We start from the raw sequence: 24,021 nt of genomic DNA on the forward strand, positions 1-24,021 counted from the left end.
CGGGCCAAACATTTCCGCCTCCATCGGAAATGCAGCCGCCGCAGCCGGGATTTGAACCCGCGACCTGCGGGTCAGCAGCCGAGTACCTTAGCCACTAGACCACCGCGGCGGGGCTTTTATGAGTACTCATGAACGTTCTGATAACGAGAAACCAGTTTTCCCTCGTATAGCGACAGCTGTGCTCTGATGTAACTGTTGGTTGGACGCTTTCACCGGCCGCTATAGCTCAGTGGTAGAGCACTGGTCTCGTAAACCAGGGGTCGGGAGTTCTAACCTCACTGGCGGAATTAGTTCCTTTATTATTTTTATGGGTACTCATAAACTTACGGATAACGAGGAACCAGTTTTCCCTCGTATAGCAACAGCTGTGCTGTGATGCAAATATTGGTTGGACACTTTCATCGTCCGCTATAGCTCAGTGGTAGAGCTCTGGTCTTGTAAACCAGGGGTCGTGAGTTCAAACCTCACTGGCGGCATTATTTACTTTTATTATTTTTATGGTTACTCATGAACGTTCGGATAACGAGGAACTAGTTTTTCCTCGTATAGCGTCAGCTGTGCTTTGATGTACCTGTTGGTTGGACGCTGTCACCGGCCGCTATAACTCAGTGGTAGAGCACTAGTCTCGTAAACCAGAGGTCGTGAGTTCAAACCTCACTGGTGGCATTTGTTATTTTTATTACTTTATGGGTACTCATGAACTTTCGGGTAACGAAGAACCAGTTTTCCCTCGTATAGCGACAGCTGTGCTTTGATGCAAATGTTGGTTGGACGCTTTCACCGGCCGCTATAGCTCAGTGGTAGAGCACTGGTCTCGTAAACCAGGGGTCGTGAGTTGAAACCTCACTGGCGGCATTTGTTATTTTCATTATTTTTATGGATACTCATGAACGTTCGGATAACGAGAAACCAGTTTTCCCTCGTATAGCGACAGCTGTGCTTTGATGTAACTGTTGGTTGGACGCTTTCATCGGCCGCTATAGCTCAGTGGTACAGCAATGGTCTTGTAATCCAGGGGTCATGAGTTCACACCTCACTGGCGGCATTAGTTATTTTTATTATTCTTATGGTTACTCAGGAACGTTCGGATAACGAGGAACCAGTTTTCCCTCGTATAGCGTCAGCTGTGCTTTGATGTAACTGTTTGTTGGACGCTGTCTCCGGTCGCTATAGCTCAGTGGTAGAGCACTGGTCTCGTAAACCAGGGTTGGTGAGTTCAAGCCTCACTGGCGGCATTAGTTATTTTTATTATTTTTATGGTTATTTATGAACGTTCGGATAACGAGAAACCAGTTTTTTCTCGTATAGCAACAGCTGTGCTTTGATGTAACTGTTGGTTTGACACTTTCATCGGCCGCTATAGCTCAGTGGTAGAGCACTGGTCTTGTAAACCAGGGGTCGTGAGTTCAAACCTCACTGGCGGCATTGGTCATTTTTATTATTTTTATGGTTACTCATGAACGTTCGGATAACGAGGAACCAGTTTTCCCTCGTATAGCGACAGCTGTGCTCTGATGTAACGTTTGTATGACGGTTTCATCGGCCGCTATAGCTCAGTGGTAGAGCAATGGTCTCGTAAACCAGGGGTCGTGAGTTCTAACCTCACTGACGGCATTAGTTCCTTTATTATTTTTATGGGTACTCCTAAACTTTCGGATAACGAGGAACCAGTTTTCTCTAGTATGGCGACAGCTGTGCTTTGATGCAAATGTTGGTTGGACACTTTCATCGGCCGCTATAGCTCAGTGGTAGAGCACTGGTCTTGTAAACCAGGGGTCGTGAGTTCAAACCTCACTGGCGGCATTAGTCAACTTTATTATTTTTATGTTTACTCATGAACGTTCGGATAACGAGGAACCAGTTTTTCCTCGTATAGCGACAGCTGTGCTCTGATGTAACTGTTGGTTGGACGCTTTCACCGGCCGCTATAGCTCAGTGGTAGAGCACTGGTCTCGTAAACCAGGGGTCGGGAGTTCTAACCTCACTGGCGGAATTAGTTCCTTTATTATTTTTATGGGTACTCATAAACTTTCGGATAACGAGGGACCAGTTTTCCCTCGTAATGCAACAGCTGTGCTGTGATGCAAATATTGGTTGGACACTTTCATCGTCCGCTATAGCTCAGTGGTAGAGCTCTGGTCTTGTAAACCAGGGGTCGTGAGTTCAAACCTCACTGGCGGCATTATTTACTTTTATCATTTTTATGGTTTCTCATGAACGTTCGGATAACGAGGAACTAGTTTTTCCTCGTATAGCGTCAGCTGTGCTTTGATGTAACTGTTGGTTGGTCGCTGTCACCGGCCGCTATAACTCAGTGGTAGAGCACTAGTCTCGTAAACCAGAGGTCGTGAGTTCAAACCTCACTGGTGGCATTTGTTATTTTTATTACTTTATGGGTACTCATGAACTTTCGGATAACGAAGAACCAGTTTTCCCTCGTATAGCGACAGCTGTGCTTTGATGCAAATGTTGGTTGGACGCTTTCACCGGCCGCTATAGCTCAGTGGTAGAGCACTGGTCTCGTGAACCAGGAGTCGTGAGTTTTAACCTCACTGGCGGCATTAGTTATATTTATTATTTTTATGGGTACTCATGAACGTTCGGATAACGAGAAACCAGTTTTTCCTCGTATAGCAGCAGCTGTGCTTTGATGCAACTGTTGGCTGGACGCTTTCACAGGCCGCTATAGCTCAGTGGTACAGCACTGGTCTTGTAATCCAAGGTCGTGAGTTCAAACCGCAGTGGCAGCATTTGTTATTTTAAATATTTTTATGAGTACTCATAATTGTTCGGATGACGAGGGACCGGCTTTTCCTCGTATAGCGTCAGTTGTGCTTTGATGCAACTGTTGGTTGGACACTTTCACCGGCCGCTATAGATGAGTAGTACAGCACTGGTCTTGTAAACCAGGGGTCGTGAGTTCAAACATCACTGGCGGCACTTGTTATTTTCAATATTTTTATGGGTACTCATGATCGTTCAGATATTGAGGAACAAGTTTTCTCTCGTATACCGACTGCTGTGCTTTGATGCAACTTTTGGTTGGACGCTTTCATCGGCCGCTCTAGCTCAATGGTACAGCACTGGTCTCGTAAACCAGCGGTCGTGAGTTGAAACCTCACTGGCGGCATTTGTCATTTTCATTATTTTTATGAATACTCATGAACGTTCAGAAAACGAGAAACCAGTTTTCCTTCGTATAGCGACAGCTGTGCTTTGATGTAACTGTTGGTTGGACGCTTTCATCGGCCGCTATAGCTCAGTGGTACAGCACTGGTCTTGTAATCCTGGGGTCGTGAGTTCAAACCTCACTGGCGGCATTTGTTATTTTCAATATTTTTATGAGTACTCATGATTGTTCGGATAACGAGGGACCGGTTTTCCCTCGTATAGCGTCAGTTGTGCTTTGATGCAACTGTTGGTTGGACACTTTCACCGGCCGCTATAGATGAGTAGTACAGCACTGGTCTCGTAAACCAGGGGTCGTGAGTTGAAACCTCACTGGCGGCATTTGTTATTTTCATTATTTTTATGGATACTCATTAACGTTCGGATAACGAGAAACCAGTTTTCCCTCGTATAGCGACAGCTGTGCTTTGATGTAACTGTTGGTTGGACGCTTTCATCGGCCGCTATAGCTCAGTGGTACAGCACTGGTCTTGTAATCCAGGGGTCGTGAGTTCACACCTCACTGGCGGCATTAGTTATTTTTATTATTCTTATCGTTACTCAGGAACGTTCGGATAACGAGGAACCAGTTTTTCCTCGTATAGCGTCAGCTGTGCTTTGATGTAACTGTTTGTTGGACGCTGTCACCGGCCGCTATAGCTCAGTGGTACAGCACTAGTCTCGTAAACCAGGGTTGGTGAGTTCAAGCCTCACTGACGGCATTAGTTATTTTTATTATTTTTATGGTTATTTATGAACGTTCGGATAACGAGAAACCAGTTTTTTCTCGTATAGCAACAGCTGTGTTTTGATGTAACTGTTGGTTGGACGCTTTCACCGGCTGCTATAGCTCAGTGGTAGAGCACTGGTCTCGTAAACCAGGGGTCGTGAGTTTAAACCTCACTGACGGCATTATATATTTTTATTATTTTTATGAGTACTCATGAACGTTCGGATAACGAGGAACCGGTTTTACTTCGGATAGCAACAGCTGTGCTATGATGCAACTGTTGGTTGGACGCTTTCACTGGCTGCTATAGATCAGTGGTAGAGCACTGGTCTCGTAAACCAGGGGTCGGGAGTTCTAACCTCACTGGCGGAATTAGTTCCTTTATTATTTTTATGGGTACTCATAAACTTTCGGATAACGAGGAACCAGTTTTTTCTCGTATAGCAACAACTGTGTTTTGATGTAACTGTTGGTTGGACGCTTTCACCGGCCGCTATAGCTCAGTGGTAGAGCACTGGTCTCGTAAACCAGGGGTCGTGAGTTTAAACGTCACTGACGGCATTATATATTTTTATTGTTTTTATGAGTACTCATGAACGTTCGGATAACGAGGAACCGGTTTTACCTCGGATAGCAGCAGCTGTGCTTTGATGCAACTGTTGGCTGGACGCTTTCACAGGCCGCTATAGCTCAGTGGTGGAGCACTGGTCTTGTAAACCAGGGGTCGTGAGTTCAAACCTCACTGGCGGCATTTGTTATTTTCAATATTTTTATGAGTACTCCTGATCGTTCGGATAACGAGGAACCAGTTTTACCTCGGATAGCAACAGCTGTGCTATGATGCAACTGTTGGTTGGACGCTTTCACTGGCTGCTATAAATCAGTGGTAGAGCACTGGTCTTGTAAACCAGGGGTCGTGAGTTCAAACCTCACTGGCGGCATTTGTTATTTTCATTATTTTTATGGATACTCATGAACGTTCTGATAACGAGAAACCAGTTTTCCCTCGTATAGCGACAGCTGTGCTTTGATGTAACTGTTGGTTGGACGCTTTCACCGGCCACTACAGCTCAGTGGTAGAGTAATGGTCTCGTAAACCAGGGGTCGTGAGTTCTAACCTCACTGACGCCATTAGTTCCTTTATTATTTTTTATGGGTACTCATAAACTTTCGGATAACGAGGAACCAGTTTTCCCTCGTATGGCGACAGCTGTGCTTTGATGCAAATGTTGGTTGGACACTTTCATCGGCCGCTATAGCTCAGTGGTAGAGCACTGGTCTTGTAAACCAGGGGTCGTGAGTTCAAACCTCACTGGCGGCATTAGTCAACTTTATTATTTTTATGTTTACTCATGAATGTTCGGATAACGAGGAACCAGTTTTCCCTCGTATAGCGACAGCTGTGCTCTGATGTAACTGTTGGTTGGACGCTTTCACCGGCCGCTATAGCTCAGTGGTAGAGCACTGGTCTCGAAAACCAGGGGTCGGGAGTTCTAACCTCACTGGCGGAATTAGTTCCTTTATTATTTTTATGGGTACTCATAAACTTACGGATAACGAGGAACCAGTTTTCCCTCGTATAGCAACAGCTGTGCTGTGATGCAAATATTGGTTGGACACTTTCATCGTCCGCTATAGCTCAGTGGTAGAGCTCTGGTCTTGTAAACCAGGGGTCGTGAGTTCAAACCTCACTGGCGGCATTATTTACTTTTATTATTTTTATGGTTACTCATGAACGTTCGGATAACGAGGAACTAGTTTTTCCTCGTATAGCGTCAGCTGTGCTTTGATGTACCTGTTGGTTGGACGCTGTCACCGGCCGCTATAACTCAGTGGTAGAGCACTAGTCTCGTAAAGCAGAGGTCGTGAGTTCAAACCTCACTGGTGGCATTTGTTATTTTTATTACTTTATGGGTACTCATGAACTTTCGGGTAACGAAGAACCAGTTTTCCCTCGTATAGCGACAGCTGTGCTTTGATGCAAATGTTGGTTGGACGCTTTCACCGGCCGCTATTGCTCAGTGGTAGAGCACTGGTCTCGTAAACCAGGGGTCGTGAGTTAAAACCTCACTGGCGGCATTTGTTATTTTCATTATTTTTATGGATACTCATGAACGTTCGGATAACGAGAAACCAGTTTTCCCTCGTATAGCGACCGCTGTGCTTTGATGTAACTGTTGGTTGGACGCTTTCATCGGCCGCTATAGCTCAGTGGTACAGCACTGGTCTTGTAATCCAGGGGTCATGAGTTCACACCTCACTGGCGGCATTAGTTATTTTTATTATTCTTATGGTTACCCAGGAACGTTCGGATAACGAGGAACCAGTTTTCCCTCGTATAGCGTCAGCTGTGCTTTGATGTAACTGTTTGTTGGACGCTGTTTCCGGTCGCTATAGCTCAGTGGTAGAGCAATGGTCTCGTAAACCAGGGTTGGTGAGTTCAAGCCTCACTGGCGGCATTAGTTATTTTTATTATTTTTATGGTTATTTATGAACGTTCGGATAACGAGAAACCAGTTTTTTCTCGTATAGCAACAGCTGTGCTTTGATGTAACTGTTGGTTTGACACTTTCATCGGCCGCTATAGCTCAGTGGTAGAGCACTGGTCTTGTAAACCAGGGGTCGTGAGTTCAAACCTCACTGGCGGCATTGGTCATTTTTATTATTTTTATGGTTACTCATGAACGTTCGGATAACGAGGAACCAGTTTTCCCTCGTATAGCGACAGCTGTGCTCTGATGTAACGTTTGGTAGGACGGTTTCACCGGCCGCTATAGCTCAGTGGTAGAGCAATGGTCTCGTAAACCAGGGGTCGTGAGTTCTAACCTCACTGACGGCATTAGTTCCTTTATTATTTTTATGGGTACTCCTAAACTTTCGGATAACGAGGAACCAGTTTTCTCTAGTATGGCGACAGCTGTGCTTTGATGCAAATGTTGGTTGGACACTTTCATCGGCCGCTATAGCTCAGTGGTAGAGCACTGGTCTTGTAAACCAGGGGTCGTGAGTTCAAACCTCACTGGCGGCATTAGTCAACTTTATTATTTTTATGTTTACTCATGAACGTTCGGATAACGAGGAACCAGTTTTTCCTCGTATAGCGACAGCTGTGCTCTGATGTAACTGTTGGTTGGACGCTTTCACCGGACGCTATAGCTCAGTGGTAGAGCACTGGTCTCGTAAACCAGGGGTCGGGAGTTCTAACCTCACTGGCGGAATTAGTTCCTTTATTATTTTTATGGGTACTCATAAACTTTCGGATAACGAGGGACCAGTTTTCCCTCGTAATGCAACAGCTGTGCTGTGATGCAAATATTGGTTGGACACTTTCATCGTCCGCTATAGCTCAGTGGTAGAGCTCTGGTCTTGTAAACCAGGGGTCGTGAGTTCAAACCTCACTGGCGGCATTATTTACTTTTATCATTTTTATGGTTTCTCATGAACGTTCGGATAACGAGGAACTAGTTTTTTCTCGTATAGCGTCAGCTGTGCTTTGATGTAACTGTTGGTTGGTCGCTGTCACCGGCCGCTATAACTCAGTGGTAGAGCACTAGTCTCGTAAACCAGAGGTCGTGAGTTCAAACCTCACTGGTGGCATTTGTTATTTTTATTACTTTATGGGTACTCATGAACTTTCGGATAACGAAGAACCAGTTTTCCCTCGTATAGCGACAGCTGTGCTTTGATGTAAATGTTGGTTGGACGCTTTCACCGGCCGCTATAGCTCAGTGGTAGAGCACTGGTCTCGTGAACCAGGAGTCGTGAGTTTTAACCTCACTGGCGGCATTAGTTATATTTATTATCTTTATGGGTACTCATGAACGTTCGGATAACGAGAAACCAGTTTTTCCTCGTATAGCAGCAGCTGTGCTTTGATGCAACTGTTGGCTGGACGCTTTCACAGGCCGCTATAGCTCAGTGGTACAGCACTGGTCTTGTAATCCAGGGGTCGTGAGTTCAAACCTCACTGGCAGCATTTGTAATTTTAAATATTTTTATGAGTACTCATAATTGTTCGGATGACGAGGGACCGGTTTTTCCTCGTATAGCGTCAGTTGTGCTTTGATGCAACTGTTGGTTGGACACTTTCACCGGCCGCTATAGATGAGTAGTACAGCACTGGTCTTGTAAACCAGGGGTCGTGAGTTCAAACATCACTGGCGGCACTTGTTATTTTCAATATTTTTATGGGTACTCATGATCGTTCAGATATTGAGGAACAAGTTTTCTCTCGTATACCGACTGCTGTGCTTTGATGCAACTTTTGGTTGGACGCTTTCATCGGCCGCTATAGCTCAATGGTACAGCACTGGTCTCGTAAACCAGCGGTCGTGAGTTGAAACCTCACTGGCGGCATTTGTCATTTTCATTATTTTTATGAATACTCATGAACGTCCAGAAAACGAGAAACCAGTTTTCCTTCGTATAGCGACAGCTGTGGTTTGATGTAACTGTTGGTTGGACGCTTTCATCGGCCGCTATAGCTCAGTGGTACAGCACTGGTCTTGTAATCCTGGGGTCGTGAGTTCAAACCTCACTGGCGGCATTTGTTATTTTCAATATTTTTATGAGTACTCATGATTGTTCGGATAACGAGGGACCGGTTTTCCCTCGTATAGCGTCAGTTGTGCTTTGATGCAACTGTTGGTTGGACACTTTCACCGGCCGCTATAGATGAGTAGTACAGCACTGGTCTCGTAAACCAGGGGTCGTGAGTTGAAACCTCACTGGCGGCATTTGTTAATTTCATTATTTTTATGGATACTCATTAACGTTCGGATAACGAGAAACCAGTTTTCCCTCGTATAGCGACAGCTGTGCTTTGATGTAACTGTTGGTTGGACGCTTTCATCGGCCGCTATAGCTCAGTGGTACAGCACTGGTCTTGTAATCCAGGGGTCGTGAGTTCACACCTCACTGGCGGCATTAGTTATTTTGATTATTCTTATCGTTACTCAGGAACGTTCGGATAACGAGGAACCAGTTTTCCCTCGTATAGCGTCAGCTGTGCTTTGATGTAACTGTTTGTTGGACGCTGTCACCGGCCGCTATAGCTCAGTGGTACAGCACTAGTCTCGTAAACCAGGGTTGGTGAGTTCAAGCCTCACTGACGGCATTAGTTATTTTTATTATTTTTATGGTTATTTATGAACGTTCGGATAACGAGAAACCAGTTTTTTCTCGTATAGCAACAGCTGTGTTTTGATGTAACTGTTGGTTGGACGCTTTCACCGGCCGCTATAGCTCAGTGGTAGAGCACTGGTCTCGTAAACCAGGGGTCGTGAGTTTAAACCTCACTGACGGCATTATATATTTTTATTATTTTTATGAGTACTCATGAACGTTCGGATAACGAGGAACCGGTTTTACTTCGGATAGCAACAGCTGTGCTATGATGCAACTGTTGGTTGGACGCTTTCACTGGCTGCTATAGATCAGTGGTAGAGCACTGGTCTCGTAAACCAGGGGTCGGGAGTTCTAACCTCACTGGCGGAATTAGTTCCTTTATTATTTTTATGGGTACTCATAAACTTTCGGATAACGAGGAACCAGTTTTTTCTCGTATAGCAACAACTGTGTTTTGATGTAACTGTTGGTTGGACGCTTTCACCGGCCGCTATAGCTCAGTGGTAGAGCACTGGTCTCGTAAACCAGGGGTCGTGAGTTTAAACGTCACTGACGGCATTATATATTTTTATTGTTTTTATGAGTACTCATGAACGTTCCGATAACGAGGAACCGGTTTTACCTCGGATAGCAGCAGCTGTGCTTTGATGCAACTGTTGGCTGGACGCTTTCACAGGCCGCTATAGCTCAGTGGTGGAGCACTGGTCTTGTAAACCAGGGGTCGTGAGTTCAAACCTCACTGGCGGCATTTGTTATTTTCAATATTTTTATGAGTACTCCTGATCGTTCGGATAACGAGGGACCGGTTTTCCCTCGTATAGCGTCAGTTGTGCTTTGATGCAACTGTTGGTTGGACACTTTCACCGGCCGCTATAGATGAGTAGTACAGTACTGGTCTCGTAAACCAGGGGTCGTGAGTTGAAACCTCACTGGCGGCATTTGTTATTTTCATTATTTTTATGGATACTCATGAACGTTCGGATAACGAGAAACCAGTTTTCCCTCGTATAGCGAAAGCTGTGCTTTGATGTAACTGTTGGTAGGACGCTTTCATCGGCCGCTATAGCTCAGTGGTACAGCACTGGTCTTGTAATCCAGGGGTCGTGAGTTCACACCTCACTGGCGGCATTAGTTATTTTTATTATTCTTATCGTTACTCAGGAACGTTCGGATAACGAGGAACCAGTTTTCCCTCGTATAGCGTCAGCTGTGCTCTGATGTAACTGTTTGTTGGACGCTGTCACCGGCCGCTATAGCTCAGTGGTACAGCACTAGTCTCGTAAACCAGGGTTGGTGAGTTCAAGCCTCACTGGCGGCATTAGTTATTTTTATTATTTTTATGGTTATTTATGAACGTTCGGATAACGAGAAACCAGTTTTTTCTCGTATAGCAACAGCTGTGTTTTGATGTAACTGTTGGTTGACGCTTTCACCGGCTGCTATAGCTCAGTGGTAGAGCACTGGTCTCGTAAACCAGGGGTCGTGAGTTTAAACCTCACTGACGGCATTATATATTTTTATTATTTTTATGAGTACTCATGAACGTTCGGATAACGAGGAACCGGTTTTACCTCGGATAGCAACAGCTGTGCTATGATGCAACTGTTGGTTGGACGCTTTCACTGGCTGCTATAGATCAGTGGTAGAGCACTGGTCTCGTAAACCAGGGGTCGGGAGTTCTAACCTCACTGGCGGAATTAGTTCCTTTATTATTTTTATGGGTACTCATAAACTTTCGGATAACGAGGAACCAGTTTTTTCTCGTATAGCAACAGCTGTGTTTTGATGTAACTGTTGGTTGGACGCTTTCACCGGCCGCTATAGCTCAGTGGTAGAGCACTGGTCTCGTAAACCAGGGGTCGTGAGTTTAAACCTCACTGACGGCATTATATATTTTTATTGTTTTTATGAGTACTCATGAACGTTCGGATAACGAGGAACCGGTTTTACCTCGGATAGCAGCAGCTGTGCTTTGATGCAACTGTTGGCTGGACGCTTTCACAGGCCGCTATAGCTCAGTGGTGGAGCACTGGTCTTGTAAACCAGGGGTCGTGAGTTCAAACCTCACTGGCGGCATTTGTTATTTTCAATATTTTTATGAGTACTCCTGATCGTTCGGATAACGAGGGACCGGTTTTCCCTCGTATAGCGTCAGTTGTGCTTTGATGCAACTGTTGGTTGGACACTTTCACCGGCCGCTATAGATGAGTAGTACATTACTGGTCTCGTAAACCAGGGGTCGTGAGTTGAAACCTCACTGGCGGCATTTGTTATTTTCATTATTTTTATGGATACTCATGAACGTTCGGATAACGAGAAACCTGTTTTCCCTCGTATAGCGACAGCTGTGCTTCGATGTAACTGTTGGTTGGACGCTTTCATCGGCCGCTATAGCTCAGTGGTACAGCACTGGTCTTGTAATCCAGGGGTCGTGAGTTCACACCTCACTGGTGGCATTAGTTATTTTTATTATTCTTATGGTTACTCAGGAACGTTCGGATAACGAGGAACCAGTTTTCCCTCGTATAGCGTCAGCTGTGCTTTGATGTAACTGTTTGTTGGACGCTGTCACCGGCCGCTATAGCTCAGTGGTAGAGCACTGGTCTCGTAAACCAGGGTTGGTGAGTTCAAGCCTCACTGGCGGCATTTGTTATTTTTATTATTTTTATGGTTATTTATGAACGTTCGGATAACGAGAAACCAGTTTTTTCTCGTATAGCAACAGCTGTGCTTTGACGTAACTGTTGGTTGGACGCTTTCACCGGCCGCTATAGCTCAGTGGTAGAGCACTGGTTTTGTAAACCAGGGGTCGTGAGTTTAAACCTCAATGACGGCATTAGTTCCTTTATTATTTTGGGTACTCATAAACTTTCGGATAACGAGGAACCAGTTTTCTCTCGTATTGCGACAGCTGTGCTTTGATGCAAATGTTGGTTGGACACTTTCATCGGCCGCTATAGCTCAGTGGTAGAGCACTGGTCTTGTAAACCTGGGGTCGTGAGTTCAAACCTCACTGGCGGCATTAGTCATCTTTATTATTTTTATGTTTACTCATGAACGTTCGGATAACGAGGAACCAGTTTTCCCTCGTATAGCGACAGCTGTGCTCTGATGTAACTGTTGGTTGGACGCTGTCACCGGCCGCTATAGCTCAGTGGTGGAGCACTGGTCTCGTAAACCAGGGGTCGTGAGTACAAACCTCACTGGCGGAATTAGTTCCTTTAATATTTTTATGGGTACTCATAAACTTTCGGATAACGAGGAACAAGTTTTCCCTCGTATAGCAACAGCTGTGCTGTGATGCAAATATTGGTTGGACACTTTCATCGTCCGCTATAGATCAGTGGTAGAGCTCTGGTCTTGTAAACCAGGGGTCGTGAGTTCAAACCTCACTGGCGGCATGATTTACTTTTATTATTTTTATGGTTACTCATGAACGTTCGGATAACGAGGAACTAGTTTTTCCTCGTATAGCGACAGCTGTGCTTTGATGTAACGTTTGGTTGGACGCTTTCACCGGCCGCTATAGCTCAGTGGTGGAGCAATGGTCTCGTAAACCAGGGGTCGTGAGTTCAAACCTCACTGGCGGCATTACTTATTTTTATTTTTTTGTTGGTATTCATGAACGTTCGGATACTGAGAAACCAGTTTTCCCTCGTATAGCAACAGCTGTGATTTGATGTAACTGTTGGTTGGACGCCTTCACCGGCCGCTATAGCTCAGTGGTAGAGCACTGGTCTCGTAAACCAGGAGTCGTGAGTTTTAACCTCACTTGCGGCATGATATATTTTTATTATTTTTATGGGTACTCATGAACGTTAGGATAACGAGAAACCAGTTTTTCCTCGTATAGCAGCAGCTGTGCTTTGATGCAACTGTTGGCTGGACGCTTTCACCGGCCGCTATTGCTCAGTGGTAGAGCACTGGTCTCGTAAACCAGGGGCGTGAGTTCAAACCTCACTGGTGGCATTTGTTATTTTCATTATTTTTTGGATACTCATGAACGTTCGGATAACGAGAAACCAGTTTTCTCTCGTATAGCGACAGCTGTGCTTTGATGTAACGTTTGGTTGGACGCTGTCACCGGCCGCTATAACTCAGTGGTAGAGCACTGGTCTCGTAAACCGGAGGTCGTGGGTTCAAACCTCACTGGCGGCATTAGTTATTTTTATTATTTTTATGGGTATTGATGAACGTTCGGATAACGAGAAACCAGTTTTTTCTCGTATAGCAACAGCTGTGCTTTGATGCAACTGTTGGTTGGACGCTTTCACCAGCCGCTATAGCTCAGTGGTAGAGCACTGGTCTTGTAAACCAGGGGTCGTGAGTTCAAACCTCACTGGCGGCATTTGTTATTTTCATTATTTTTATGAGTACTCATGATCGTTTAGATTACGAGGAACCAGTTTTCTCTCGTATAGCGACTGCTGTGCTTTGATGCAACTGTTGGTTGGACGCTTTCATCGGCCGCAATAGCTCAGTGGTAGAGCACTGGTCTCGTAAACCAGGGGTCGTGAGTTCGAACATCACTGGCGGACTTATATTCTTTATTATTTTTATGGGCACTCATGAACGTTCGGATAACGAGGAACCAGTTTTCCCTCGTATGGCGACGCTGTGCTTTGATGCCCCCGACGCGGTGGTCTATTGGCTAAGGTACTTGGCTGCTGACCCGCCGGTCGCGGGCTCAAATCCGGGCTGCGGTGGCTTCATTTCCGATGGAGGCAGAAATGTTGTAGGCCCGTGTGCTCAGATTTGGGTGCACGTTAAAGAACCCTAGGTGGTCGAAATTTCCGGAGCCCTCCACTACGGCGCCTCTCATAATCATATGGTGGTTTTGGGACGTTAAACCCCACAAATCAATCAATCAGCTGTGCTTTGATGCAAATGTTGGTTGGACACTTTCATCGGCCGCTATAGCTCAGTGGTAGAGCACTGGTCTCGTAAACCAGAGGTCGTGGGTTCAAACCTCATGCCGGCATTAGTTATTTTTATTATTTTTATGGGTACTCATGAACGTTCGGATAACGAGGAACCAGTTTTCCCTCGTATAGCAACATCTGTGCTTTGATGCAACTGTTGGTTGGACGCTTTCACCGGCCGCTATAGATCAGTGGTAGAGCACAGGTCTTGTAAACCAGGGGTCGTGAGTTCAAACCTCACTGGCGGCACTTGTTATTTTTATTATTATATGGGTACTCATGAACGTTCGAATAACGAAGAACCAGTTTTCCCTCGTATAGCGACAGCTGTCTTTGTTGTAGCTGTTGGTTGGACGCTTTCACCGGCCGCTCTAGCTCAGTGGTAGAGCACTGGTCTCGTAAACCAGGGGTCGGGAGTTCAAACCTCACTGGCGGCATTAGTTATTTTTATTATTTTTTGGGTACTCATGAACGTTCGGATAACGAGGAACCATTTTTCCTTCGTAAAGCGACAGCTGTGCTTTGAGGCAACTGTTGGTGTGACGCTTTCACCGGTCGCTATAGCTCAGTGGTAGAGCACTGGTCTCGTAAACCAGGGGTCCTGAATTCAAACCTCACTGGCGGCATTAGTAATTGTTATTATTTTTATGGGTATTCATGAACGTTCGGATAACGAGGAACCAGTTTTCCCTCGTATAGCGACAGCTGTGCTTTGATGTAACTGTTGGTTGGACGCTTTCACCGGCCGATATAGCTCAGTGGTAGAGCACTGGTCTCGTAAACCAGGGGTCCTGAGTTCAAACTCACTGGCGGATATAGTTATTTTTATTATTTTTATGGGTACTCATGAACGTTCGGATAACGAGAAACCAGTTTTCCCTCGTATAGCAACAGCTGTGCTTTGATGTAACAGTTGGTTGGACGCTTTCACTGGCCGCTCTAGCTCAGTGGTAGAGCACTGGTCTCGTAAACCAGGGGTCGGGAGTTCAGACCTCACCGGCGGCATTAGTTATTTTTACTATTTTTAGGGGCACTCATGAACGTTCGGATAACCAGGAACCAGTTTTGCTCGTATACCGAGAGCTGTGCTTTGATGCAACTATTGGTCGGACGCTTTAATCGGCCGCTATAGCGGATTGGTAGAGCACTGGTCTTGTAAACCAGGGGTCGTGAGTTCAAGCCTCAGGGGCGGCATTAGTTATTTTTAGTATTTATGGGTACTGATGAACGATAGGATAACGAGGAACCAGTTTTCTCTCGTCACTGTGCTTTGATGTAACTGTTGGTTGGACGATTTCACCGGCCGCTATCGCTCAGTGGTAGAGAACTGGTCTCGTAAACCGGGGGCCGTGTGTTCAAACCTCACTGGCGGCATCAGTTATTTTTATTATTTTAATGGGTACTCACGAATGTTCGGATAACGAGGAACCAGTTTTCCCTCGTATAGCGACAGGTGTGCTCTGATGCAAATGTTGGTTGGACGCTTTCATCGGCCGCTATAGCTCAGTGGTAGAGCACTGGTCTTGTAAACCAGGGGTCGTGAGTTCAAGCCTCACTGGCGGCATTAGATATTTTTATTATTAGGGGCGAAGCTCCTTATGGCGTGGCTTTGGCGTCCCTCGTATGTAACCACCAGTGGCACATACCCGAAATAGGTATAACACTTGACCTCCAAGGTGTTGCCAGTGAGAGATTTCTTCTGTGCGTTGTTTAACGATAAAAAATAGTGCTCAATGTACATGCCAATGGCATCTAATGGGGAATGAGAGACATGAGCATTCGGCTTTTAGTCAACGCGCACGCTGCGATCCCCATTAGCAGCCATTGGCTTGTACATTGAGCACTATCGGACAAGAAAGGGATGCTACATTATACTCGCTGGGTGTAACCTCCTTAGCTTTAGAAAGGTTTAGCGAGCGTTGAGCCGCAGTGCCATGAATACAATGAACTTGTATTAACCATGAATGAACTCAAGGTGGTTAAAAATGAGAAGTAGATACGAAGCGCAAGCCGTAAGAAAGTAAAAGCCGAATTCTCCTGTCTCTCATTTCTCATTAGCAGCCATTGGCATGTAAATTGAGCCCTATCTGACAGGGAAAGGTTGCTACGTTATACTGGCTGGGCGTAACCTCCTTGGTTTTCGAAAGGTTTAGCGAGCGTTTGGTCGCAGTGCCATGAATACAGTGAACTAGAATATACCATGAACTCGAGGTGGTTGAAGGTGGGAAGTGGACCCAAAGCGCAGGCCGTAAGAAAGTGTGTGTGTGCCACCTCTCGTTTAGTCCTTTGAATATCCGCTGGATGGCGGTGCTTCTATATGTGGAATATATGATAAAAATATGCGAGATGGTGGGACTTGGAGTGTTGAATAGATGAACGAACGGACACACAAACAGATGCATGGATGGACGCATGAACGGACGCAGGGGCGGATGCATGAAAGAACGCAGGGAACGCGCACAAACAGACGCATGGACGGTCACACAGACGGACGCATGGACGGACGAATGCTTCGCCCCACTCTCCATCATTCACTCCGTGGATATGCTGCCATTTTTTTATGGGTACTCACGAACGTTCGGATGACGAGGAACCAGTTTTTCCTCGTATAGCGACAGCTGTGCCTTGATGCAACTGTTGGTTGGACGCTTTCATCGACCGCAATAGCTCAGCGGTAGAGCACTGGTCTCGTAAACTAGGGGTCATGAGTTCAAACCTCGCTGGCGGAATAAGTTCCTTTGTTATTTTTATGGGTACTCATGAACCTTCGGATAACGAGGAACCCGTTTTCCCTCGTATAGCAACAGCTGTGCTTTGATGCAACTGTTGGTTGGATGCTTTCATCGGCCGCTGTAGCTCAGTGAATGGATTCCACGTTTGGCCGCGCTAGCGAGCGGACGTGTCACCATGTGCTCGTATAGAGATGCGGTAGCGGCAATTCTTCATCATGAAAACAAGTTTTCGGTAATAGAATACGAATACCGGTTTTTCTGCCTAATTTGCCTACAGGTCAGTTTATTTGAAATACAATGTTCTCTCGCGTGGACGTAAGCACTCGCCCGTACATGATTGAGGATTTTCGAGACGCGCTGGCTCAGTGCTCGACACTATCCGTGGTAATCGCCTTGGGGGCGTAACGCATGAGTCCCGTGTGGGCTGTCACTTTCAAGGATGCTGAGTCGATGAAGAAGCTCGTCAACACTGGTGAACTGCGGGTCAAAGGCAAGATCTGCATTGTCATAGATCCGGCTAACAGGGATGTTAACAGGGACCACTTGCGTATTCGTAAATGCACAAAATGAAACGATTTTGGTCGATTGCGCACTATATTTAAGTGAGGCACGAAAGGACCAGGGCCGTAATTAGGGGGAGGGGATTAATAGGGTTCTGACACCCCTCGAAATTCCTTTTTGCTTTAACCTTTCGGGGGATACTAAAGTATATACACGCCTTTACGCGGACCACCAGTTGCCAAAGTTAGCCATGCTACACGTAATCCCCCCCCCCCCACTCCCCGCCCCCAGAAAACAACTCTGTGTATACGACGGTAGAAAGAATGGTTCCACCTGCATGGCAAATCAGCGTGGGATGTGACTCGCAGCAGATATTTTTCACAAATATACCAATCCAGGGCGTCCTCTAATGATGTCACCCGAGTCACCGTGCTGGCGCCATGAAGTGCTCTAAAACGAGGAGAAACGCCAGAGACAATAACACGCTCGGTTTTGTACTGTCTGTTTGGGGCCATTTAAAAAGACCGGGTGCGCAAACACAGTGTCGAGGTGTTGCGTCCAGTCATACCGACACCGAATACTCGGAAAGACGGTGTCGAGGCAGCTTAAGGGTACTGAAAAAAACTTGACGTTTATTTACAATATTTACGGCGTAAGCATTTTGCGACGTGACGAACATCTCGCGCGAGAACAGACGAAGATTTCTGGTCCACTCCACCATACGCGCACCACTTTCACTCACAACTACCCTGCAGGGGCAACGTCTTCAACCGGGCCGTAGCCACAACACTCCACCTCTGGAGCCATGGTGTCTCTTCCTTGGGGTGAAAATCCCACCGGGTGCTGGGCCACATGATCGCACTGCCGGGAGCATGAAAAGGGAACTGCTGCTCCGCTCCGCGCAATTAACGGGGCCGGTGGTTATCTGCAGTGATTCCGCTCTCGTCAAGGACAGTAACGTAGCCGCGACCCCTTTGCAGTAGTTTTTGTCGAACGCATTTCCGCATCGTGATGCAGGGCGCCTCACCTCGAGAGGTTCGGGAAAACGATACCCATACTTTGATGGCCATATGCAGGCCCACAGCTCTCCGGCGTCCTGTTCGCAGAAAAATGGGACACCGTTTTCTTCTTGACTCGGGCGCTGATCGCAACCACGGGCACAAGAGAGTAGTCTTGACAGCACAAACGCCGTTAAGAAATGAAGTATCATACAGCTGTGGCAGAGAAAATAGACACAAATACTTATGTGTCCATTCCCAGGCAAGAAGCGATACCAATGAAAAGCGCGTTTTCAGTAGTCTACCAGAGAGATAACTGCTGACTCTCCTAACTTGTCATTTCGGTCCGTGTTTGCACATCCTGCTATTTTAACATGAACAGATGAATATCAAGTTTTTCAATACTTTTACTTCTACATTTACTTATTGATAAATTCAAAGTAAAAACAAAAGCAACAAAGTGAACTTATGAATGGATAGGCCTATACATTGCTTTTTCATTTATATATGCATGGTGTACTAGAACCCCTCCACGAATATGCTATTCAGCGAGCTGGGTCATCGCCTTTTAAAACTCGGCTACACCCGGATATCGGCTCGAGTGCGACGCAATTACTACGGGCTAAAACTACCTGCTGCTGTAAAACACCACGTGCGAATTCGTGCCGACTGCCAAAAACGCAAAGCCCCCCCCCCCCCCCCTCCAGCAAGCTGGCAGGTCTATTACATTTTGTTGAAGTACCAGTAAAACCATCCTCTTTAATTTGAATGAATTTTCTGGGCCCATTACAAACTTCCACTGCAGAAAACAGATGGATTGTGGTTACAAGTGATTATTTGTATCGATACATGGAGACTAAATTTATGAAGAAGGGCACATAAGTAGAAGTGGCTCACTTCGTAGAAAACGTCGTCATTCGGCATGGTGTCTTACCAGTTGTCATCACAGACAGAGAATCATACAGCGTTCACGGCAGAACTTTTCAAGTCGATTCTCAAGTTCAATCGTATAGCTCACTGAAGGACAACTGAGTACGATCCCCAAAGAAGCTGAGTGCCCTAATAAAATCCTTTCAGAAACGATTAGCATGTATGTTTAAACAGACCATAAAAATTGGGACATAAACTTGCCTTATTTGACCTTCGCCTATAATACCACTTGGCAGGGAACTACTGGAATGACATCATTCAGTTTAATCTGTGGTCGCGAAGTCACTACAACGTTGCACGCTATGCTGCCGCACAAGTGTGAAAACACTCTCGTCGACGCTGACGTATTTACTCAGCGGGCCAAGGAAGGCTGGCAGCTTGCCCGCGTGTACATTTGTCACAAGCGACACAAAGATGTAAAACAGTACGAGTTACGACACAAAAATAAAATTACCCACACAACAGGCGACAAGGTACGAGTCTACATACATTGACGCTGACTTTCAGGAAAACTGCTAAAATGATACTTTGAGCCCGACAGAGTCATTTAACGCTTAAACGACGTGAACTACGCAGTCATTTCCAACAGTGATTACAGTTCCAGTCGACGGAAGCATTCACTCGAAGTAATACATGTCATCCGGATGAAATCGTACCTGTCCAGCCAACTCTGGTTAGTAGTATGGCCACCAGTGCATATGTTAGCGCATAGAGGCCGTAGAGTTTCCTAAAATTAACTAGGCGGTACTCTGACGCTGGGATCGTCCAGAAACCATAGAAATCCTGCATATTATAGACGGGTTTGCCTAGTATTCGTACTTGCGGGTGGCGAGTCGCACTTGTGGCTACGTTTATTGCTGTGTTCCGGTTTTGTCTCGAAGGTAAGAACGAATCCTTTTGGACTTCGTGAGCAGACATGAAATCGTGTAAGAGAATTAGACGATGAAGCGCAAGCACTGAACATCTGCTGATTTTTGTTTCGTGAGAAAACAGCTCCAAGCCACACGAACACATACGGAGCCAGAAGTATGAAGAATATAAAAATCTGTGTACTATCCATCATTCCGAAGCTCGCTGAAACGCCGTGCGTTGCAGCTTCCATCGACACTAGCACCAGAGTTTCCTCTAGTGTATAGTTAGGAAACTCGGTGATCGAGACGATGCCTCTTTCAGAGGGACGCAGATGCCACGGGCGTGCTACAAGGAAGACGAAGACGACAGCACACCTCAGAAGAAGAAGAATAATCTACTCCTTTTTCGATTTTCGGCTTTTCTTTCTATATATTTTTTTCAGCCCAAAATTGCGCTGTGTTTGAAAAACCATAAGCCTTTTAGTTGAAATCCTGCCGCCCGGTTCTTGGCCAATCCCCCTTTGTGGGTGTGCGCCAGAGTATCAAGGATCATCATCATCATCAATAATCTCGTGCAGCTGGTCGAACGCTTGCTCGCCTGCTCTTGGGGTTGTGGCCAAGAATTAGGTAGCTGTTTTGATTGTCTTTTAAGGTTTGTTATAGCGCAATATTTGTTTGAGAAGTGTGCCTGTGCAGTTCAGACCATAGAGTTTGCTGATATACACTAGGGGGAACTCTGGCGCTAGTGTCTATGGGAGATGCTATGTGGGGCGCTTCAGCGAGCATGGGAATGATCGGTAGTACACACATTTGTCTAATACTCGTACTTCTGGCCTGCTTTTGGTTCCGTGTGTGTTCGTGTGGCTTGGAGCTGTTTTCTTACGAAACAAATGTTAGCAAACGTTCAGCGGTTGCGCTTCAACATGTTATTCTTTTAGACTTACCTTTCCAAATCGGGTCACGAAGTTCAAAAAGGTTGAATCTTTCTTTCAAAACAAAACCGAAACACAGCAATAAACGAAGCCGCAAGTTCGATTCGCCGCCCGCAAGTATGAAGACTAGGCAAATGTGTGTACTACCCATCATTCTCATGGTCGCTGAACGATTGCAGCGCCAGAGTCCCCTCTAGTTAATTTTAGGAAACTTTATGGTTCGCACCGCCGCGGTGGTCAAGTGACTAAGGTACTCGACTGCTAACCCGCAGGTCGCGGGATCGAATCCCGACTACGACGGCTGCATTTCTGATAGAGGCGCAAATGTTGTAGGCCCGTGTGCTCAGATTTGGGTGCACGTTAAAGAACCCCAGGTGGTCAAAATTTCCGGAGCCCTCCACTACGGCGTCTCTCATAATAACAGCGTAGTTTGGGACGTTAAACCCCACAAATAAATCAATAAACTCTATGGTTCAGACCAGGCATGATGCCCTTTTCTTCACCTGGACCTGGGGCCTTCCTCTGGTCTGCTTTCATTAATACAAAAAAGTTGCCAGCGGATCTTTTCTTGCACAACGGTATATCTTCCGTTCCAGTGGTTCTATATAGTCCCGATCTATAACGGCATCATTCGAATGGAGAAGCCAAAAACAAATCAGGTGGAATTACTGGCAGCGACGGCCAATTTTCAGTCAATAATTGAGGTCCGCTTGTTCGACAGCCGGCATAATCTGCTTTTCACCAGATCAGTCCTGTGTACAAGATTTGCTGAAGTGCTCACAGTTTGCATCTCATCCAGTGAGCACGTTCATACCACATCATTTAGCCTGCACCAGAGGCCTATTTCGTGGTGTCGATACCAATATGACACCCTCTGAAGTACTCGAATTATTTTCGCCAGCAGGTGTTACTTGAGTATATCGGTGTAGACGGGTGGTTCACAAGATCAAAGTTCTAACTGCGTCTGTCATGGTGACATTAGCAGGGACAGTACGACCACCAGAAATTAGGGCTTGGCCTCTCATCTACAGGGTCGAACCTCTATCCCCTCGCCCCCTCCAATGCGGTAAGTGCTGGCCATATGGGCACACCATAAAAGGTTGTAGATCTGCTGGCAGGTGTAAAGTATGAGGGGAAAGTCGCAGCGCTAGCGAGTGTCAAAGTAAAGACAAAAAGTGTTGCCTCTGGGGAAAACCCATGCTGCACATTGTTCTACTTGTCCTGCTACGGCACCTAAACTGCAAATTCCAGATATTGTTGAACGTAGACAATGTTGTCGGAAGGAAGCAGTAACTGAAATACAAGCAAGAACACAAGGATATGCTGGTGTTACAGCCCGTAATATAACATCATGAAAGCGGCTCTCTCTGTTCATATTGCAGAGGGAATTGAGAAGGCAGTGGAAAAGGCAATAAAACGTATTGATACGAACCTTTGTGAGTCATTGGCCCAAATTTTCACGAATCAGATGTCCCAAGTACTTGGAACTGCGAAAAATATCTGCCTATCACCTCAAACTAGTGACCCTGCTGAGAACTCAAGGAAGCCTGAATCAGAGATGCCATCGCAGAGTGCACACAATGCAGGTTTAGAAAATTGCGTCACTCTGATTCAAAGCGAACTTATCAGGGAAGAAAATCAGAGCACAAATGAGATGAATACAGATCCCCGAACGCCAAAGCGAGTGCAATCCCCTTTTTCCAACGAAGGCGTTTTACCTGTTCATTCAAAAACAAAACGAAACACCAAAAAGAGAGCCTCTCTAAAACAGATTTTCCTAAAGAATATATTTTAATTGAGGCAGTCACCGAGGTTATTTTAACGAAACCGTAGGATCTCTTAAAATTTTTTACTGAAATTGCCGATCGATTCACGCAGCAGTATCTGATTTGATATATTTGGTATCACAATTCTCTTTAGGCCTTATTGCACTACAACAAACTTGTCTGTCACTGCCACAGTATTTTCAATTGATTAGCTATGGATATTTTCGCCTAGACCATCCAACGAAAGATGGAGGTTTGGCATTCTTTATTAGTAATAGAATAAGTCACAAGGCAATAATCGCATTTAAGAATAGGACACCTGAAAGTGAAATTCTCGCTTTAGAAATCACTTTGCCTAGCTGCTTGCCTTTTTTTGTTAGTTAATACATATTTTCCTAGAGGCGTATTGGATACTTGATGTTTGGACAGTGCAGTGACATCCAGTTATAAAGATGAAATTCTGGTTGGTGATTTTAATTCCCATCATACGTGTTGGGGTTTTATAACTGATCGATGCAGTAAAATATTATGGGAGTGGACAGTGGATAACAATCTGTGTTGCCTGAACTCAAGAACGCCTATTTATATTTGTGATTGGTCTAGTTCAGTTTTGAATTTCAGTTTTGTGAGTTCATCACTCACTAGTTTATCATGAACAGCGATGAATTGTGCTACGAACAGTGATCACTTACCTGTTATATTCAAGATTATTTGCCCAATCTCAACGTGATGCTCTCATACTCGAGTGTTTATTAATTATAACGAATTTAAAAAAAGACTCCTCACCTAAGAGTAGTTATGTGCCGTAATATAGGGGAAACAAAAAAAAAACAGATTAACAGACGGGCATTTGCACGCTTTATACCGAAGACAGTAACGAAAAAGAACAGGAACGCTCTGGGAGGAATGGTGAACAATTTTATCAGTGTGGAGGCCAAACTGTAAGATAATAGTCTGGCGCGTGGTAATAAAAAGACAGACCTGCTATTGCTTTCTTTATCTGTTTTATACGACTTCACCTGTATATTCACGTCGCTACAATATTATATATGGGAAATGAAGGCTTGCAAATGACAATCATAGCTGACATTTTGTACACACTTTCGGTTATTTTCAGTGGAGGAGCTTTCGGGTGCACGGGAATGGGTCGATTGCGCACACCTAACGCCCTTTAATTAAATCTATGGACCTCTCTGCGCGTGAGAAAATTCGATTATCAGCACTAGAGCATATGCGATGTGTAGAATGTGTAGACCATGATAGACCATGTGGTGTGGGCAGAGTGAACATCCGCTCATAAGACAACGTGCGGCGCACTGTAACTTATTGCCACCTGTCGATTACTTGGCTCTCTTTATGTCTCC

At 45.6% G+C, this 24,021-nt stretch overlaps 37 non-coding genes across 37 annotated transcripts; all 37 read left to right on the top strand.

Annotated features, from left to right (window-relative positions):
- The first annotated feature begins 404 nt into the window (after positions 1–404).
- On the top strand, positions 405–476 carry TRNAT-UGU (transfer RNA threonine (anticodon UGU)). The gene has a single exon. It is a non-coding gene; the product is annotated as a tRNA-Thr (tRNA).
- A 307-nt stretch (positions 477–783) lies between these two features.
- On the top strand, positions 784–855 carry TRNAT-CGU (transfer RNA threonine (anticodon CGU)). Its single transcript has one exon. It is a non-coding gene; the product is annotated as a tRNA-Thr (tRNA).
- Positions 856–973: 118 nt separating this feature from the next.
- TRNAT-UGU (transfer RNA threonine (anticodon UGU)) lies at positions 974–1,045 on the top strand. The gene has a single exon. It is a non-coding gene; the product is annotated as a tRNA-Thr (tRNA).
- Positions 1,046–1,353: 308 nt separating this feature from the next.
- TRNAT-UGU (transfer RNA threonine (anticodon UGU)) lies at positions 1,354–1,425 on the top strand. The gene has a single exon. It is a non-coding gene; the product is annotated as a tRNA-Thr (tRNA).
- Positions 1,426–1,731: 306 nt separating this feature from the next.
- On the top strand, positions 1,732–1,803 carry TRNAT-UGU (transfer RNA threonine (anticodon UGU)). Its single transcript has one exon. It is a non-coding gene; the product is annotated as a tRNA-Thr (tRNA).
- A 307-nt stretch (positions 1,804–2,110) lies between these two features.
- TRNAT-UGU (transfer RNA threonine (anticodon UGU)) lies at positions 2,111–2,182 on the top strand. Its single transcript has one exon. It is a non-coding gene; the product is annotated as a tRNA-Thr (tRNA).
- Positions 2,183–3,248: 1,066 nt separating this feature from the next.
- Positions 3,249–3,320, top strand: TRNAT-UGU (transfer RNA threonine (anticodon UGU)). Its single transcript has one exon. It is a non-coding gene; the product is annotated as a tRNA-Thr (tRNA).
- Positions 3,321–3,628: 308 nt separating this feature from the next.
- On the top strand, positions 3,629–3,700 carry TRNAT-UGU (transfer RNA threonine (anticodon UGU)). Its single transcript has one exon. It is a non-coding gene; the product is annotated as a tRNA-Thr (tRNA).
- Positions 3,701–4,577: 877 nt separating this feature from the next.
- Positions 4,578–4,649, top strand: TRNAT-UGU (transfer RNA threonine (anticodon UGU)). The gene has a single exon. It is a non-coding gene; the product is annotated as a tRNA-Thr (tRNA).
- A 118-nt stretch (positions 4,650–4,767) lies between these two features.
- TRNAT-UGU (transfer RNA threonine (anticodon UGU)) lies at positions 4,768–4,839 on the top strand. The gene has a single exon. It is a non-coding gene; the product is annotated as a tRNA-Thr (tRNA).
- Positions 4,840–5,147: 308 nt separating this feature from the next.
- On the top strand, positions 5,148–5,219 carry TRNAT-UGU (transfer RNA threonine (anticodon UGU)). Its single transcript has one exon. It is a non-coding gene; the product is annotated as a tRNA-Thr (tRNA).
- Positions 5,220–5,337: 118 nt separating this feature from the next.
- On the top strand, positions 5,338–5,409 carry TRNAS-CGA (transfer RNA serine (anticodon CGA)). Its single transcript has one exon. It is a non-coding gene; the product is annotated as a tRNA-Ser (tRNA).
- Positions 5,410–5,526: 117 nt separating this feature from the next.
- TRNAT-UGU (transfer RNA threonine (anticodon UGU)) lies at positions 5,527–5,598 on the top strand. Its single transcript has one exon. It is a non-coding gene; the product is annotated as a tRNA-Thr (tRNA).
- A 307-nt stretch (positions 5,599–5,905) lies between these two features.
- TRNAT-CGU (transfer RNA threonine (anticodon CGU)) lies at positions 5,906–5,977 on the top strand. The gene has a single exon. It is a non-coding gene; the product is annotated as a tRNA-Thr (tRNA).
- Positions 5,978–6,095: 118 nt separating this feature from the next.
- Positions 6,096–6,167, top strand: TRNAT-UGU (transfer RNA threonine (anticodon UGU)). Its single transcript has one exon. It is a non-coding gene; the product is annotated as a tRNA-Thr (tRNA).
- A 308-nt stretch (positions 6,168–6,475) lies between these two features.
- On the top strand, positions 6,476–6,547 carry TRNAT-UGU (transfer RNA threonine (anticodon UGU)). Its single transcript has one exon. It is a non-coding gene; the product is annotated as a tRNA-Thr (tRNA).
- Positions 6,548–6,854: 307 nt separating this feature from the next.
- On the top strand, positions 6,855–6,926 carry TRNAT-UGU (transfer RNA threonine (anticodon UGU)). The gene has a single exon. It is a non-coding gene; the product is annotated as a tRNA-Thr (tRNA).
- Positions 6,927–7,233: 307 nt separating this feature from the next.
- TRNAT-UGU (transfer RNA threonine (anticodon UGU)) lies at positions 7,234–7,305 on the top strand. The gene has a single exon. It is a non-coding gene; the product is annotated as a tRNA-Thr (tRNA).
- A 497-nt stretch (positions 7,306–7,802) lies between these two features.
- TRNAT-UGU (transfer RNA threonine (anticodon UGU)) lies at positions 7,803–7,874 on the top strand. Its single transcript has one exon. It is a non-coding gene; the product is annotated as a tRNA-Thr (tRNA).
- A 498-nt stretch (positions 7,875–8,372) lies between these two features.
- On the top strand, positions 8,373–8,444 carry TRNAT-UGU (transfer RNA threonine (anticodon UGU)). The gene has a single exon. It is a non-coding gene; the product is annotated as a tRNA-Thr (tRNA).
- A 308-nt stretch (positions 8,445–8,752) lies between these two features.
- On the top strand, positions 8,753–8,824 carry TRNAT-UGU (transfer RNA threonine (anticodon UGU)). Its single transcript has one exon. It is a non-coding gene; the product is annotated as a tRNA-Thr (tRNA).
- A 308-nt stretch (positions 8,825–9,132) lies between these two features.
- Positions 9,133–9,204, top strand: TRNAT-CGU (transfer RNA threonine (anticodon CGU)). The gene has a single exon. It is a non-coding gene; the product is annotated as a tRNA-Thr (tRNA).
- A 497-nt stretch (positions 9,205–9,701) lies between these two features.
- On the top strand, positions 9,702–9,773 carry TRNAT-UGU (transfer RNA threonine (anticodon UGU)). The gene has a single exon. It is a non-coding gene; the product is annotated as a tRNA-Thr (tRNA).
- Positions 9,774–10,081: 308 nt separating this feature from the next.
- On the top strand, positions 10,082–10,153 carry TRNAT-UGU (transfer RNA threonine (anticodon UGU)). The gene has a single exon. It is a non-coding gene; the product is annotated as a tRNA-Thr (tRNA).
- Positions 10,154–10,839: 686 nt separating this feature from the next.
- TRNAT-CGU (transfer RNA threonine (anticodon CGU)) lies at positions 10,840–10,911 on the top strand. Its single transcript has one exon. It is a non-coding gene; the product is annotated as a tRNA-Thr (tRNA).
- Positions 10,912–11,029: 118 nt separating this feature from the next.
- Positions 11,030–11,101, top strand: TRNAT-UGU (transfer RNA threonine (anticodon UGU)). Its single transcript has one exon. It is a non-coding gene; the product is annotated as a tRNA-Thr (tRNA).
- A 308-nt stretch (positions 11,102–11,409) lies between these two features.
- On the top strand, positions 11,410–11,481 carry TRNAT-UGU (transfer RNA threonine (anticodon UGU)). Its single transcript has one exon. It is a non-coding gene; the product is annotated as a tRNA-Thr (tRNA).
- Positions 11,482–11,599: 118 nt separating this feature from the next.
- TRNAT-CGU (transfer RNA threonine (anticodon CGU)) lies at positions 11,600–11,671 on the top strand. Its single transcript has one exon. It is a non-coding gene; the product is annotated as a tRNA-Thr (tRNA).
- Positions 11,672–11,789: 118 nt separating this feature from the next.
- Positions 11,790–11,861, top strand: TRNAT-UGU (transfer RNA threonine (anticodon UGU)). The gene has a single exon. It is a non-coding gene; the product is annotated as a tRNA-Thr (tRNA).
- A 114-nt stretch (positions 11,862–11,975) lies between these two features.
- Positions 11,976–12,047, top strand: TRNAT-UGU (transfer RNA threonine (anticodon UGU)). The gene has a single exon. It is a non-coding gene; the product is annotated as a tRNA-Thr (tRNA).
- A 307-nt stretch (positions 12,048–12,354) lies between these two features.
- TRNAT-UGU (transfer RNA threonine (anticodon UGU)) lies at positions 12,355–12,426 on the top strand. The gene has a single exon. It is a non-coding gene; the product is annotated as a tRNA-Thr (tRNA).
- A 118-nt stretch (positions 12,427–12,544) lies between these two features.
- Positions 12,545–12,616, top strand: TRNAT-CGU (transfer RNA threonine (anticodon CGU)). Its single transcript has one exon. It is a non-coding gene; the product is annotated as a tRNA-Thr (tRNA).
- A 307-nt stretch (positions 12,617–12,923) lies between these two features.
- On the top strand, positions 12,924–12,994 carry TRNAT-CGU (transfer RNA threonine (anticodon CGU)). The gene has a single exon. It is a non-coding gene; the product is annotated as a tRNA-Thr (tRNA).
- A 117-nt stretch (positions 12,995–13,111) lies between these two features.
- On the top strand, positions 13,112–13,183 carry TRNAT-CGU (transfer RNA threonine (anticodon CGU)). The gene has a single exon. It is a non-coding gene; the product is annotated as a tRNA-Thr (tRNA).
- Positions 13,184–13,301: 118 nt separating this feature from the next.
- Positions 13,302–13,373, top strand: TRNAT-UGU (transfer RNA threonine (anticodon UGU)). The gene has a single exon. It is a non-coding gene; the product is annotated as a tRNA-Thr (tRNA).
- A 751-nt stretch (positions 13,374–14,124) lies between these two features.
- Positions 14,125–14,196, top strand: TRNAT-UGU (transfer RNA threonine (anticodon UGU)). Its single transcript has one exon. It is a non-coding gene; the product is annotated as a tRNA-Thr (tRNA).
- A 1,243-nt stretch (positions 14,197–15,439) lies between these two features.
- On the top strand, positions 15,440–15,511 carry TRNAT-UGU (transfer RNA threonine (anticodon UGU)). Its single transcript has one exon. It is a non-coding gene; the product is annotated as a tRNA-Thr (tRNA).
- Positions 15,512–24,021: the final 8,510 nt, after the last annotated feature.

Source organism: Rhipicephalus microplus, chromosome 4 (genome assembly GCF_043290135.1).
Source record: "Rhipicephalus microplus isolate Deutch F79 chromosome 4, USDA_Rmic, whole genome shotgun sequence".
Taxonomy (NCBI): Eukaryota; Metazoa; Arthropoda; class Arachnida; order Ixodida; family Ixodidae; genus Rhipicephalus; species Rhipicephalus microplus.